Raw genomic sequence first — 15,190 nt, 5'->3', positions numbered from 1 at the left:
CTAGATATCAGCTCCCTGAGAAAATCTTCCTCTCGCCGGATGGGTAACAAAGTGACTCAGAGCCTGGGCACCCCAAGAAAGCTGCACACATACCCCTGTAACCTGCTTTCTCTCCTCCAGGGCCTCTTTATCTTAGCCAACCCTCAAATATGTTCAAACCATGTTCAAATATGTTAAGGACTGTTATAAAAGGACCCGCTCAACTGTTCTCCATGTGCACTGGGCGTAGGAGAAGTAGGTATCAACAATCTGCAGCAAGGGAGATTTAAGTTAGATATTCGGAAAAACTTTCTCACTATAAAGATAGTTAAGTTCTGGAATAGGCTTCAAAGGGAGGTTGTGGAATCCCCATGATTGGAGGTTTTTAAGAACCCATTGGACAAAGAGCTGTCAGGGACGGTCTAAGTATAGTGCTGGCTGGGATGATATTTCTAGGACCCTCCCAGCCCTACATTTCTAGGACTCTCTGAACTGTGGAGTTTAACTGGTGAGCCCCTCAGTGAATGCCCCATCAGCCTTCACCCAGCTCTAGTCCAATGTGAATTATTAACAAGGAGCTGGCCCTTAAGAAGCCACAAGACCAGTGAGCACAGCAGGACATACCCTGTCAGAGATACCCAATGACAGTCGTTCCCTTGTAGTGCAGTGGGGGAAGCTAGGGAATCCAATGGTTCCTCTCCGATAAAGTCTTGCAGTTCACAAACAGGGACTTGGCGTAGAAAAGCAGAGATGCCTTCCCTCACACACTATTACAGGCACCGAGCCTAAGTCTGTAAGTAAACAGACGCTGTTCACAGATAGCCTTCTGACCCACAAATAGGCTAGACAGGAGGGAGGATAACTCACCAGAACACAGTCCATCCACTTACAACCCAGAATTCATCAGCAACACTGAACTCCCAGAAAAACAAAGATGAGAATATGATTAAGAACCAAACCCCAGGCCACTAACTACAGGGATTAGATTTAGATTTGTGGGGACTGCGGAAGAGTGGTTAGACACCCTAGAGAGGCGCTGAGCTGAGGTCTTCGTCCAGCTCCACGGAGAAAGGGCAAGGAGGAAGCCCCACATCATGGTTACAGAGGACATTGAGGAAGCCCCAATTCTCTGAAAGACGAAATCAGGCCTCTGAGCAATTGAAACAGATACTTCAAACAGTTTAATAGGAAATATGTACACAGTATATACAAAATCCAGAGCTGGGTTATTTACATATGATCTTGTTTGTGAGATACATGGCCAGCACCTGAAAAAGAAATGTGAAGAGTCATCAGTATTTGTCCAGTGCCCCTTAATACACATAAACAGAGTGCAGAATACTAGGGAATAACAATAGGAGAACATGGACTGGGAATAAGCTGCTGGATACGGTATAGAAAACAATCACCAAAACAGGAAATACTACAAGATTAGGGGAACCCATATTACTTAATAGAGTCGCTTTAGAATTAGTGGAATGTGTCAATTCAACAGGGCTCTCTATTGGTTTCCTTCCAATATTCAACTGTTACAGGAACATTGTCTCCCCATTGAGAACTATAAGCAATAACATCCCAGACTCCCTCTGCCTTTCGCCCTCCTCTGCAAACTGCTGCCTGGTGAATCCTCACAAGCCCTGAACCCAGGGGGACAGTAAACTGGAGAATGAGGTGGTGATGGAGACTAGAAACCTGACCATTCAGTGACCTTTTGATATGAGGTGAAGGATCATAGTAGCTAACTTTGGAGGATGAGTTATATCTGCTGAGCGCCTTCTCTGAAGGGCAGAGCATCCTTATCTCCCAATAACATCAGTGGGAGTTTGAGAACACTCGGCAACTCATAGGCTTGGGCAAGACAAATACAAAGGCCTTGGGTGGCTAAAGTTAAGCACTAAAATCTGCAGGTAGAAGCCTAAATACCCATTATAGCCACCTGCAGAGGTGCTGATTAGGGCACTTAAATCTCTATCAGCTTTGTGGTGTTTCAAATAGATATTTGAAAAACAAGGGGACTGATGTTTAAAGGCATATTTGGCCTTTGGTTGCCATTAGACAACTTTATGCCAGGGGAGTGGGTTTTCCAAACCCGGATACCTGAACTCAGACTCCTAACAACCACGGGTAGGTGCATCAATAGGGGTGGGGTTAGTTGTAAAGTCACCCTTTTGCTGCCCTATGTTGCAGTGGAGCAGGGCAAAGTAGCCATAAAGCTGCCCTAAGAGGCAGCTAGGAATTCCCCAGCATGTGCAAATCCTAACACCCAGAGAACCAGCACAGAGAGTTCACAGCCAGTGTAGCTGGCTGTATGTCCTAACTCTTAGCTTCCCACCCAAGTATATGGTGTGTGAGCTGGGAACAGAAGATGGCACACACAGTGTGCGTTGTGCTACAGCTATCTCCAGTGTAGCAATGGCTGTTACAAGACAGCGTAATTTAGAACAGCCCAGAGTCTAGAGCTCAGGTGTATTTGAGGATCTGGGCCAGTACTTGGCTGTTACTATAGCAATGACCCCTGAGCAAGCAGTATAATGTACATGCTTATCAATGAGCTTGTCCAGAGGCTGCATGTCCATCAGAATGACTAGATGTCCTGATGTGTAATAAAAACGCTTTGAGTAATAAAAATCAACCCAGGCTACTTTACAGGGCCTGATCCTTCTCTCACTTACAGCATCTGAGCAGTAGGACAGCGAATACTGCCCAGGATTATAGTTGTCTCTGTCTTCTTCCAATTTTGGGTAGCGGGAGCGAGTATAAGGGCCCTACTGTCAATCAAAACTTAACCCCACCTCTTGACCCAATAAGCCCTGCCCACTGGTCATCAGAAGCTTCACCGCATGGGGGTATTACTTCTGGGTGTCAAGGCGGACACATGACCGGAAGCAAGGTGTGTCATGTGACCCCTCTAAGAACTCCTTCCACTATACCAATCAGGATAGATTTTGCCCCGATAGGAATGCCCCGAGAGAAGATTTAACCAACCAGAGGGAGTTCCGGGGTTTGTGTGACCCCTCTAAGAACTTCTCCCACTGCCCTCTACCAATCAGGAGGGGCTTCAGCCACTAGAGAGCACCCTGAGAGGAGATTAGACCAATTGGGGGGAATTCTGGGGCTGGGTGACCATCCAGAAGTGGTTCGTGTGACCCCTCTAGGAACTCGTCCCACCACCCTCTACCAGTCGCGATGGGTTTCGGCTGCAGAGGACTGCCCTGAAAGGAGATTTGACCAAAACAGGGCAGGTTCTGGGATGGGGTGACCACCCAGAAGAGGGTTGTGTGACCCCTCTAAGAACTCCTCCCAATGCCCTCTGCCAATCAGAGTGCCGCACCATCACCGCACAAGTCCCAGAGCTGGACAGAGGAGGCTATCTCTTACCAAGACGACATGTTTCAGAAATTGTGGAAAGGCTGAGAGGAAACGTGGACTCCTTTACCACCCCTGAGAACTTCAGACTTTGTTTTAGCCCATGAACCTTTGGACTTGTGTGGAGAAAGTGCTACAGCAGCAACAGTTCCAAAGAGGATGAGGAACAGCCAAGGGATTCCTTTGGCCCAGCCATTGATGGATACGCCAGAACCTGAACCCAAAGCCCAACCATTCACGAGACACACCAATGAGCATGGTGGCCTCTCGTTGTCCACCATCCTGGAGGAGGAAGGCGATCATTGCTTGGGGGAGTTACCGGCGGACAAGCTGAATGGAAAAGACATCGCTCAGGTAAATGAATGATTAAGCGACAGTTGATGATGAGGTGTAATGAGGTTAGGAACCTGGGGTTGTGTAAATGTAAAAAACAAGCAGTGAGAACTTACACTTGTTTCTTGTCTGAGACAGCTCGATGATGCCTTTCTAGAGGACCCGGAGGCCCTGGACAACGTTGCATCAAGCAGCAAAGATGAACCGGGCCCGCCTTGTTTTTGCTGAGCGCGCTAAAAATTGTTGAAGAGGACTTCGAGGATGAAGGTTATAAGGACTTTAAGAGAAGGTTTGGCATGGAACTCGCTGAGCCAGTGCCACATTGTGAGTGTAAAAATTTATGTGGACTATTGTATGCATTGCTATTTATGCTGTTCTTAATAACTGTCTTAGGGAAAAGCTTTTTGAAGATTGTGAGGGCTATGTCATAGATGCCCCAGCCCAACGGCACCATGACTGTGTGATTTAGACTTCAACTTTATATGTAAATTTGTCAATTTAAATATGTAAATTTAAAAAACATCTATTGAAAAGGGCTTTGTGACTATCTGCATTTCTGTTAGAAGGTCTCTGGCCCTTAAGTGAGCTAAAAGTTTTAATGGAGCCTCTTGGTTTGTTTTCAAGGAGCTGTATGTCTTTTAAATAAAAAAATGGTTTGTGAGAATCTAACTTTTGTGGTTTTGTGTAAAAAAGACCCATTTACAGCAAAAAGCTGAAATGTATGTTGTGGGAGGAGAAAAATCCTAAAAATGTGTTTATAGTGTAACCATTCTGCCCATCAGAGTTGGCAGCAACAAGAGCTGCGTTCAGTTGCTAGGAACTCCATTCCAATAACACAATGCAAAACTGGCTCAAGCCCTCAGCCAGTGGGGCACTGAGGCTCCCCTACTACAAGCCAAAATCACCACTTACTGTGTTAAGTAGTAGGGAGGACTCAGTGCTGGTTCACCATTAGCCCAAAGTGAATTCAGCTCTGCAGTCTGTAATCAGACTCTGCATGGAATCAAAATTAGCACTAACATTTCACAGTGGAGACAGGAAGAAGAGATAGAATTAGTGTCTGGGGCTCACCAGGTACAAATACCTCTCCCCAGCCTTTCTCAATTTGCTGAGTTTTGGAACCCACGTCCCTGCCTAGCGAGTGCTACTTAGTTGATGGCGAGTCCCTCTGCCATAAAAGGCCAAGTACAGGTCCACTGTCCTTGATTCACATAATCAGGATAACAACACTTTATTCTTTCTGCCTCAGTAACAGAGAAACTGGGGTTCCCACAGCAGCCAAAGTGATCATTTGGGCTACTGTGGGCTCATGCTAGGCGGGGTGGGTGTGCCTGTGCAAACGAGATCAACCCCTGACGTTCTTTTCCACAACTCACCACCAAATGTCAGGGTAGATCTCATCCTGACTCTGCTTACAACAGTAAAACAAACAGGGATGGTTCAGACATGTGTTTGAGTACAATAGAGTTGACTAATCCTGTTGACCTGAATGGTTTTAACCACACCCCCACTGAATAGCGAAGCTAACTGTGACTACTTATCGTTGTTGCCATAGGGATAAATTTGATTGGTGTGCACCCATGGTAAGGAGGTGGGTGGGTGAGTTCTGATTAATATGAAATGAAATAAAACTTCAGGAATTTGCAGATGCTATTGGACAGTTTAAATATGACTCGGGAGTTGGTTGGATGCTATGGGTCAATTCAAAGCCATTAAAAGTTTAAATTAATATATTTACAACAAACAAACCAAAGCCCCAAGGGTCTAAACCAAAACTGAAATGTTTCAAGGGTCACAAACCTTCAACATGCTTTAGAAGAAGCATTTGCTCTAAAGACAATCAAACATTTAAAAGCTCTGGAGGGCTTATTATGGTTGTGATACAACCATTTTATTTCAACCCCCACCCCAAATAATATGCATGAAAGAAATGTTTTAAAAAACAAGCCCCAAAGAGATGTACTGATATCTGCAAAAGGTCCCCACTTGGGACTGAGGGGGGGACAGTTACATTAAGGATTGGGGATTTACTGTTTAATACTGTACTGTAAGAAGGCCCTGCAGAAAAATGGATTTTAACTAAAAGAAAAAATGTAGCCAAAAGCAGCTGAGTTGTGCAGCCAGCTTAATTCCCCCACCCCAGCTCCCAAAATGGAATGTTAGGAAGGGGCCTAAAGTCCTTAAGTCTCTAGTATTTCAGAGCTGTAGCCATCAAATCAACCTGCTCGCTACTATTTTGAAGTCCTTTTGAAACAAAGGGTTAGGATGGTATGAACGTCTCCAAAATACCTGAGGTTGTTTTTTTCAACAGAATCTCTTGAATGGCTGCTGGGCTGCAAGAGGAGGTATGCTCCCTGTTTTCAACTCTGAAAATATATATTGTATAATATCACTCGTTGGCCGTGCTGTCTTAGTAAATAATGGTGACTATGTTTATTGCAGTGTGATCTGTTTAGCATGGAACTAGTAACTTTAAATTGCATTTCATCACCAGGCCAAGGTAAAAACCATTGTAACTGTAGTTTTGCTTAATAACGTCAGGTACTACACAGGTTGTATAGGGATTTGGGACTAATACTAACTAACAGTTTTTGCTTGTTCTTTAATTCAAAGGCCCAAACACACATTGAGGGGGACAGAACAAGCATGTTCCTGCAACACTTTATCCTGTAGTAGAAGGTAACTTTCTGCAATTGGCTATTAAATGCGTGTGGGATTATTGAAAACTATTTTGTTGCAAACTGTATTTTAAACTCTCTCTCTCTCTGTAAAACATAGGTGGGATTTTTTTTAAGTATATGGCTGCAAACTGATGGTAATGGTGTGTTTCAAACTAAGAGGGTGTTGGTTTTTTAGTGTGCAAAATGTGTTTTAACCTGGATTTTAAAAGTTGATTTTAAAAGCCGTTTGGTTTTTATTTTGCAAAATGAGGTGTATTTAAAAAAAAGTTTGTGGGTTTGTTGTTTTAAATGGTAGAAACAAACTCAAAACTCCTGTTCGTTATACAGACTGAAATGGATTATTTTGTTTTAAAGCTATGACTTTTTAAATAAAATATTCATTAGGGTATTTTCTATTTTTAAGTTTACAAGACAGTTTCATGTGATTTATAATAAATAATAATAATAATAATATCATCTGCTCCACAAACCTACCCAATACCAGCAGTGTGAGAGACCTGACGAACTCTCTCAGTACCTGTTTTCCCCAACTATAAGGTTCCATCCTGCAAGTTTATCGACGATGAAACAGCATGAGTGTCTTGAAAGGACCCAAAGACCAGTACTCTGTCTCTGGAAATACCAGTGTTTTCATAGCCTGTTTCACCACTGCTTATGCCCGCATAGAACTATACAAACTGCTAGACAGATTTCAAAAGCAGTGCCTGTACCATGACACTGACTTGGTGATATGTGTGAAAAGGGAGGGTGACTGGAATCCTCCTCTGCGGAATTATTTAGGCAAGACACCGCCAGATCAACACATCACCGAGTTTGTGTCAGCAGGACCGAAAACATACAGATAAAAGCTATCGGGAAGAAAGGCCTGCATGAAAGTCAAAGGTATTACCCTGAACGTAGCAAATTGTGAAAAGATCAACTTGGACAGTTTGAAAGATCTAGTTCTGGACTATTGCATGGGCCTGTGAGAAAACACCTCCAAAAGATAGAGGTTCAGCAGCCCTCTATCATAAGGAACAAAAATCAGTGGCAAATAAAGACAAAAACCCTTAAGAAAAACACAGAAAATTGTTTCCACCAAGAAGGTCCTAGGAGAAGGGTTTAAAACCCTGCCCTATGGCTTTAAAAATGGATCTGAGGTGGAAACACCCTTTTCTGCAATTCTTGCGGGGCCTAGCAACTATGGGAAAATGTGTTGGATAATGCCAAACAAACATTGTCTGTTATGCCTGAGAGTATTGGATAACATAGCTATAAAAATCATTGCAAGATACACATGTCTGGGCTTGCCGAAACATGTTTTAAGCAAGGCTAGATATGCCCAAGAATTTAAATTTAGTTTTACAAAATTCATCACCATCCGGTCGTTTAGCACTAAGTCGTTAGAATACAATTTAAGATAAACCCTTGCTACGATGATGTAAGAAAAACATGCAGTGATAGCTGCAGGCGACAAGTGGGGTCTTATAATTGTCTATTGTGAAACACATTATCTGTGGCATTTTTGTTTAAAAATTTCATAAATCTTTTAGGAAACAACACGCTATTCAGGGGTGCCCGTATGAGTCAAAAAACTCTCACGGTTACACTTCACCAGATACAAGGTGAGCCAATGTTCACCGGGTTGGTTATGTGGATGCGTGTTGACCACCAAACCTAAGGGTTTCTGAGACAACTTGCTGCCAGGGAGCCAATCATAAGGGAATTCTTTTTTGTGTAAGGGGTCATTGATGAGACACGTGAGAGCTGCACGGTGTCCATGTTCACATATAGTCAAGCAGAACATTTCTCCTCTGATTTATCACTATGATGTTGTCAAAAACCCCATACACGATCATATTGGCGGTGATGGTTAGAGCCATCCCAAAATGTATTTCTGCTCTCAGGTTCCCGGTTTTAAACAGGGAACAGTGATTGGTGCATTCCTGGTTGGGAGACAGGTCAAAGGCAAACAAGGTGTAACCTCACGGTTGATTAACAGAGAACGATCTTTCACGTGTTTACCAGCTGTCTGTACCAGATTCATGTATCCTCTCACGCAGTGTTCTGCCTCGAAGTCTGGTTGCAGAGGCTTGGTTATGGAATATTCCACCTCGCCAGCCTCGTACATCCAGGAAGGGCATATCCCACCTGGGCTTTGTAATAGTTCCTGTAGATGGTGGGGTCGCTGTAATTTTAGGATCGCCAAATGTTTTGCTTTTTAGAAACCTCGCTCTCTCCGGGGACACAGGTGCACCTTGATGATCACCTTGCCAAAGCAATACAAGACGTGTCTGTTCTGATCTGTCTTTATTTCAATGGTAATGGTATCGATGTGGTGTTTTCTGACAGGAACGTAATGAGGTTTATCGTAGGTGATGGTGACAAACTCATTGTTTCTTCCTCGGACAGAGAGACAATGTAACAGGGGAACAGAAAAGTCCCCCACAAACTCATGTTCTACAATATCTGTGAACAGACGCAAGAAATTAAAAGCCGTGTGATGTCTGCTGAGAAGGGGAATTTTTGGACTCTATGCTTGGGCCCAAACCTAGAATGTTAGCTAGCTCCGCTGATAGAAAACATACAAGTAAAATTGGCAGATTTAAGACTAACTTTTCTACCCCCAGGGTCGTAGTTCATGACCACCTCAGGCGGTGTGGGATGACGAACCACAGTACTGTTCATATGATCCAATAATTCAGGTATGGACGAGTAATAACCTCGTTGTAGGATAAACTCCATGCCACACCTGCAAAGGTGATTTCAAAGGGTGTCTTCATTGATAGTGTTCGGCTGTGCGGGTATTGTATTTCCACTAACCCACCTCCCAGGCTCTCTGGATATCCCAGGGCTTAATTAGCCATATTGTAAAGTTCAAGCTGGTGTTCTGAGGAAAAACTGCAGAGCTGGCATTGCTGGGCAACGTAATGTAGAACCGCTGTCGCTCATTTTCTCTCTCTCTGTCTTTGCAGGAGGAATCTTTTGTTTGTTTGTTTTGTTCACGTCTAAATGTCACAGAGTTGAGAAGCTTCCACCCAGCTGTTAAACTTATCGCCTCCTCAAACCATTTCACCAGTAGCTGCTTTTTCTCCCTTTTCCTTTATCCGCTAGAACTTTTTCAATCCTGTAAATCCTGTCTTGTTTGGGGTTTACTTTTGTAATTCTTCAGGGCAAAAGATCCAGTAACTGTCTCACCCTCGTAATCTTTTAATCAGTATACAGGTCTCTGGCTCCTGGTTAAGGCTTCATCCACTATAAATAGCTCATCAGTAAACGTCTGTTCATAACCTTTTCAAAGGCTCCTTTGACTTTAGATAGTCTCACGTGGTCGCCTTTTCTAAAAGGGGCAACAACTGGTTTTATTTTAAAACCATCTCTATAAACTGTTTTCCATATCTTCAGAGAATGTGAAGGATTAACATCAGCAGGACTGGTACGTATAGTTCTGTGAAAGCTCGGTTGTCACTCTTTATAAAGTCAGATAATACGTCTTAAAGCCTCTGTTGTGTTTGGAGAACCGGTGCACATCTACCAGATCTTCCTGCCATTGTGCGTCCACATCTGAAACAATGGTCTTGTTTCTTTTAAAATGTATTTGAGCCAGTTTGTGTAAAGTGTAAGCATCTGATCTGAAAGCTAAGCTGTTACCTGTCTTCTATTTAAAAAGTTTTACTGTGCTTTTTGGCCACTCAAAAAGAGGATTCCCCCACCAAAGCTCCCAGCATCCCTGGGGATGTAATCTATTTTCATTAACAGAGCTGTCTGTGGAGACAGGACTGTTCCTGGTACCGTCTTTTACTAGCATGAAGTATGGAGGATACAGTCATAGGGACACATTTAAATAAGTTTAATTAATTGCCTGGTTTAACACAACCTTTGACAGCCACCTGTAAAAATGGACGCCATGACCCCTACAACGAAAGACTCTGAGCTGGTTCATTCTTCTATTTTGTCCTTTTCCGGATTTTCCTCTTGAGATCCGCATCTCAGACAGGAGCAAAAACAGCTGATGCACAACAGGGCTACCGATGTGTAAGTTCTCAAAGGCCTCTTGAAAGGCATCGTCGAGCTGTTGAGAGATTTTCAGACAAAAAACAGTGTAAGCAACCCTCTGCTTGTTCTTAGATTTATGCAATGCCAAGTTGATTCCTAACCCCATTATACCCCATGATCGACCATCGCTTCTTAATCATTCATTTACCTGAGCAACGTCTTTCCCGTTCACCTTGTCCACCAGTGACTCCCCCAAGCCATGATCATCTTCCCACTTTGGGGGGGGGGGTCGTCACACTCATCGGGGTTCTTCACGAGGGTTCGGGGTCGGGTCCTGAGGTATCTATCAATGGTCGAGTCAAAGGGCCCTCCTCGGAACTGTAACTGCTATAGCGCTTTATCCATACAAGCCCAAAGGTCCTCGGGGCTAAAACAAAGTCTGAAGTTCTCAGGGGAGTGGTAAAGGAGTCCATGTCTCCTCTCAGCCTTTCCACAATTCATAAAACACGTCTTCTTGGTAAGAGATGGCCTCCTCTGCCCAGCGCTGGGACTTATGAGGTGATGTGCTGCACTCTGATTGGCAGAGGGCATTGGAAGGAGTTCTTAGAGGGGTCACACAACCCTCTTCTGGGAGGTTCACCCCTTCCGAGAACCTACCTTGTTTTGGTCAACTCTCCTCTTGGGGCAGTCCTCTGCAGCTGAAACCCATCGCAACTGGTAAAGGGTGGTGAGAGGAGTTCCTAGAAGGGTCACATGAAGCACTTCCGGATGGGTCACCCCACCCCAGAATTCCCCCCAGTTGGTCAAATCTCCTCTTGGAGTGATCCCCAGTGGCTGAAACCCACCCTGATCGGTAGATGGCAGTGGGAGGAGTTCTTAGAGAGGTCACACAAAGGACAGGTCACCTGCCCGGAACTCCCCTTGATTGGTCAAGTCTTCCCTCGGGCATTCCTATTGGCGAAACCCACCTGATCGGTAGATGGCAGTGGGAGGAGTCCTTGGAGGGGTCACATGACACATCTTGCTGCCGGGGTCAAGGGGTGGGATTAACATTTGATTGATGGTAGGGCCCTTATACCACTGGAGTGCCTTGTTCTGTTTGTCTCCGTTCTGCTTCATTCGCCAAGCGCTCGGCCAGGACAGATGTCACTTATGAGCTCAGTTGCCACCAGCTGGACAGTGGGACTTGGGTCTTTCTCTAGGACCCGGAGAGCTGAAATTACAGAGGACATCACGTTAGTGAACAGACTGTCAAATCACAGCTAAGCGTGATCACAGAACCTTGAAGTACCTGAGCAGAATGATCACATGGAAAAATGTGAAACTGGGCTCAGTCCTTCTACTGGGGTGGAAAATACATGAGAGATGAATAGGCCTCACTTTTCATATAGTCACCTGTGCCTGAAATAGCTGGAGACTTATTACTTCTGAATACCACACGACAGCAGCTCTCCAATACAAACAAAGCTTTAGGGTCCCTCATTGGGTCCCTTCCATGCTCCCAACTGTGGGAGACCTGACTCTACCAGAAAGTCATCCACTCCGCTGCAAATGGAAGAAGGTCCATTGTTTCAATAGCTTCCACTTTTCAGTTATTTTCCAGCTCTATTCAGGAGCCACTGCCTGAGCTCACTCAACGTGGAATTTAACACAGGCCAGGTCCAAGCTGGTTTGCGCATGATACAGGGCACCTACTGGAAGCAAAATTGCTGGTGGGAAATTTGGGGTAGCAGAAAGTGGCTACTTCTCACTTGGGGAGTCCACAGAAAGCCAATAAAGCCCAAAGTGTGGAGAGCACTGGCTGGGAAGGGGGCATTGCCAGGACAACCAGGAGATGCACTGACTCATATCACACCTTCTGCAGCTTCCTCCTTCAGGGGAAATTAAGGCTGACTTTCTACTGGGCAAGAGTGAATTTGTCCTTTGATGTGTGGCTGATGCACTTTGCACCAGTGGTATCGGTTACTGCTGCTTGTCAGCTAAATTCCTTTATAACTCATTAATGAGCAGGACTTCAGCTGTATTTATCACTTACACATCAGCAGATGTTCCAGGTCCAGCCATTTCATACGCTGAGTGTCTGTGTGTTCCAGGATGATGCCTAAATACACAATGTCAAATAAATAACAACAATAACAATAAAACCTTCCCTTGTTGAGTGCAAAGTGATATTGGCAGCCCCTAGACAGGTCTTTGGGGTCTCCTACTGTGGGCCTAAGGGTGAGCTGTGGGCAAGAGGATGCTAGAGCAGTTTAGAGTCCACACTGAAGAGAATGAGAGAGACATTTTTAAAAAAGAATGTTTACATAAAACCCATTTGCTTGAAACAGTCTGTGCTCCTCTTGCCACTGCAGTCAGTTATTGGAGACATACTAAGATAGTGTTTGGTCTAGTGGTCTGAGCAAAGGACTGGGGCCAGGAATAAGCGAGTTCTAAGCAGGGATCTCACAAGGTGACTGATAGGTGAGCCCCAATGCCTGCCTGTCTCACATGGGTGTGCTAGGGAGAAGAGGCCACAGGGCCAAACAGGAGGACCCTAATGCTTCCTTGACAAGGTGCTGTGGCCAGGAAGGTGAAACAGCAGGCGCTATGGGGAGGTGGGCTGCTTGCCTCCCAGTGATGAAGTCACAGTGAGGAGCACTGAACAGCACTGGGTAGGTCTGCACTTTGAGCTAGAGGTATCACACCCAGTTCAATGGGACAGGCCCACACTAGCTCTGACAGCGCTAGCATTAGAATGTAGCTAAGGCAGCACAAGCCGTGGGAGGAGCAGCCACTGTGAGAATAGACTTTGGGGTTTGGATGGGATCATACTTGGGGTGGTTAAACCTCCTGCTGCTCCTGCCGCGCAGCTACTCTCTATTTTTAGCACACAGGGCTAGTGCGGGTGTGTCTCATCAAGATGGGAATTATACCCCCAGCTCAAAGTGTAACCATGCCCTACGTGACAGTGTCCCAGGCACTACTACGAAATGACTGCACCGTGCTTCCCCTGCAACAATCCCGAAGCACTTTATAGCAACTAATGAATTCCTCCGACCACCATCCTGGAGAGGTAGGGACATTAACATCTCCATCTATGGGTGGGAAGCTGAGGCACAGAGAGATTAATGGCAGCTCAGTGCTGCACAGTGGGATTTTCTGTCTCCCTCAATGGGAATATCAAAGGGACACTGGGCATCATCTCTCACCAGCTAAGTTGGCGGCACCTGCCCGGATCCCTTCCCAGCTGCTACTGAAGGACGCGATGGTGGTGCTATACAAGTTCTCCAGCAGTTCTGCATTTTCTTTGGCCTAGAGGAAATCAGGGACACATGAGCTCTCTCTGACTAGAAGTGCCCTTTGACTACCAGCACATGCTTTTATGAACCACAGGTAAATAAGAGAAAGAACAGGTGGCTGGGTAGAAGTGGAAAAAATGGGAATCTGGGGCAGATTTACATTTCCCATCACCCTCCAGTCAATAATCTCCTACAGTTCAACAGCTCACTCACAAGGTGTCTGCAAATGTCCACCTGGAGCTCTTCAGGCTTCAGCTCGGCTCTGCCACCAAGGTGCTTATTGATCGCATGTTGGAGTCTCTTCAGTCCCAAAAACGGGAAACAGAGGTGAAATGTAGCTCTGCATTCCTGAAAAAGAGCGTCACACCATTGACTTGTTCCCTACCGAGTGCTGTGTTCAATCAAAGGGAACTCATCTGCGTGACTGCTCATCTATTCCAGGACAAAAAAGGATTCATCTGGATGTGACTGGCAGAAACATGCAGGAATGACTAATAGAGGGGAGAGCTTCCACTGAAACCTGGAGGTAGCATCAATGTCTTTTGGGAACAGATATACCGATGAAAGCTGCTTCACCAGGCACAGCTGTGGTCTCTCCTCTGTTCTGGGGAGGCAGGGGCCTGGGGTGAAGAGTCAGACAGGAACAGAGACCTGTAGGGGTCAGACCCATGACCTATCCTGGATTCTGGTGAGGCAGCCATGGACCAACCTGGCTGGAAGTGACTCAGCAGGAGGGCAATGAACTGAGGGGAGAATTTGGGCCTCCACAACAAGCAGGAATAGCAGTGCTCCCTGGCACTGGGAGGAAGATTCCTTTGGCTTAGTAAATAAGTCACTGTTGGTCTTACCATTGAAACCTCGGGGCTTGGGTCTTGCAGGTGCAGCAGAAGTATGACCCAGCTCTTTCGAACCTGCTCAGCGAAATAGGCCTTCCATTTTTTCTTTGTCAACTGAGCCAGGATGCCAAATAGGACAAAGGCCACTGAGCGAAGACCATCATTCTCCTACAGCCAAGAAAGCCCCACAACTTGGTAAGTAAGGGACAATCCCATCACGCACCTCACACAGCCGTCTCTTCTACGCTAAAGTAAAGTGATTGCAACTACAGCTAGTCAGATAAACTTTAATTAACCAATTTTTTATTCGAATTTTCTGATTCATGAAAATATTTTAGAGACAGTTCAATTTTGATGAAATTCCTCCAGAAGCCAGGCAGGGTCCTTAGAAACCTGCCTGGTGTCTTCTCAATACACCCATCCAGCTCCTTGGCAGCCAATCTAGCAGGCTGACTGGGATCATAGGCTTCAGGCTCCCAGCTTTGGGGAAGGATAGCTCAGTGGTTTGAGCATTGGCCTGCTAAACCCAGGGTTGTGAGTTCAGTCCCTGGGGGGCCATTTTGGGAACTGGGATAAAAAGCTGAGGATTGGTCCTGCTTTGAGCAGAGGTTGGACTAGATGACCTCCTGAGGTCCCTTCCAATTCTATGACCCTGGGGGTCCTAGCTCTCAAATTTGCAACTCCCTGGCACCTCTAGCTCCCAGAGTTTCCTGGGTTCCCAGCACCAGGATAGTCTGAG

General features: G+C 45.4%; 1 long non-coding RNA gene across 4 annotated transcripts; it reads right to left on the bottom strand.

The window, feature by feature from the left end:
* Positions 1-1,188: 1,188 nt before the first annotated feature.
* LOC120380195 lies at positions 1,189-14,233 on the bottom strand. 4 transcript variants are annotated; one of them, XR_005587649.1, is made up of 6 exons: positions 13,829-14,233; positions 13,526-13,628; positions 12,370-12,435; positions 11,413-11,547; positions 10,229-10,410; positions 1,201-1,247 (listed from the first exon to the last, which is right to left on the bottom strand). It is a non-coding gene; the product is annotated as an uncharacterized LOC120380195 (long non-coding RNA). The 4 variants fall into 4 exon arrangements; XR_005587650.1 differs by lacking the exon at positions 10,229-10,410 and having other exon boundaries at positions 1,189-1,247; positions 13,829-14,226; XR_005587648.1 differs by lacking the exon at positions 1,201-1,247 and having other exon boundaries at positions 10,174-10,410; positions 13,829-14,226.
* Positions 14,234-15,190: the final 957 nt, after the last annotated feature.

The sequence above is a fragment of the Mauremys reevesii genome, linkage group 13 (genome assembly GCF_016161935.1).
Source record: "Mauremys reevesii isolate NIE-2019 linkage group 13, ASM1616193v1, whole genome shotgun sequence".
Classification (NCBI taxonomy): Eukaryota; Metazoa; Chordata; order Testudines; family Geoemydidae; genus Mauremys; species Mauremys reevesii.
Note: the sequence above shows the minus strand (reverse complement) of the source record. Positions and strands in the feature narration are given on the sequence as shown.